The following is a 1,288-nucleotide window of genomic DNA, read 5'->3' as shown; positions in this document are numbered from 1 at the left end:
ATTGAGTATCATAGCACTTTGTAGTCAGTCACAACAGAGATCTCGAGTAATGTTACACCAGTGGGAGTCAGAAGGAAGAGAGGACAGTGTCTGAACTTTGAGTTGAGAAGACAGGACTATGACATGGCTTTGAAAGGCACATGTGTCTGCCCTCTGTTAAGCAACCAAAGTCGATCTGGGAGCCCATGTTGAAGCTCAAATTTAGACCAGTTTTTAAAGAGTGCAGCCCAAGGTTAAATCAGGATAGGAAATGTGAGGCCCATGTGGGTGTTATGGAGATGTTACATCCACCCCAAAAGCAGCCTATAGGGTAACAAACCCCCTATCCCAGAGGAACATATGAAATATATATCTCTTTTTGAGTTTCCTTTAAACACAGGGATTCTCCAACCCATGAAAGTGATGACTAGCTTCACTCTGGGCCACTGGGGCAAGGGGACCACAGTCTGATTGATCACATTGGACTCGATGAACTAGCAAGACAGAGCCAGTCATGAGCCCAACACAGAATGGTGGCAGGGATGGGAAAACTCACTATCCCTGAGAGATGGAAAATCTGATCACTGGAGTCTTCTAATCAAGAAACTTAGCTGAGGGAAGCAACAGGAAAGATGTTGATAGAGAACACTTTGATAACAAAAACCCTATGAAATGCCACAATGTAAGATAACTTCTTCCCTTTGCTCTGTTTAGTTCAGAAATAACCAGCATGGTACCGGAGGCATCTAGTGTCCCTCAAAAGTTCTGTAAATGAAAACGACCACTGTTAGCTTTGCTGACCAAACATGCCCCCTTCCCCTTGGCCAGAATACATAACTAGGGCTGGAGATTTAGCTCAGTGGTTCTGCTGCCTGCCTCACAAGCACAAGGACCCGAGTTCGATCCCAGGTACAAAAAAAAAAAAAAAAAAAACAAATAACTAAATGAATTTTAAAGGTAACCTCCCCTACCAAAGAAGTGCTACATCCGGGTTGAAATTTAATTACCTCACTGCCGTGTTTTGAATATCAGCAGTGTGAACTGTGAAAATGCAATGTGACCACCTGAATGAGATTAAGGCTGTAAAACCCTATAAAAGGGGGAGTTGTAGCCTAGCACTGGATCGATCAGAGCACCGCCACTAGGTAAGATCGATCCCCATCAATGGAGTAAACTTGTTATTTTACTTCCATTCTGCTGCCTCTCTGTGTCACTTGACGATTCCTTCCATTACAATATCAGCAGAGGAAGTCAGATTCACTTTGGATGAATTGCTGGTGCGAATTGCACTGTGCAGTAAGGGTGAAGG

Source organism: Fukomys damarensis, unplaced genomic scaffold (genome assembly GCF_012274545.1).
Source record: "Fukomys damarensis isolate Sample0158 unplaced genomic scaffold, DMR_v1.0_HiC HiC_scaffold_4, whole genome shotgun sequence".
Classification (NCBI taxonomy): domain Eukaryota; kingdom Metazoa; phylum Chordata; class Mammalia; order Rodentia; family Bathyergidae; genus Fukomys; species Fukomys damarensis.
Note: the sequence above shows the minus strand (reverse complement) of the source record.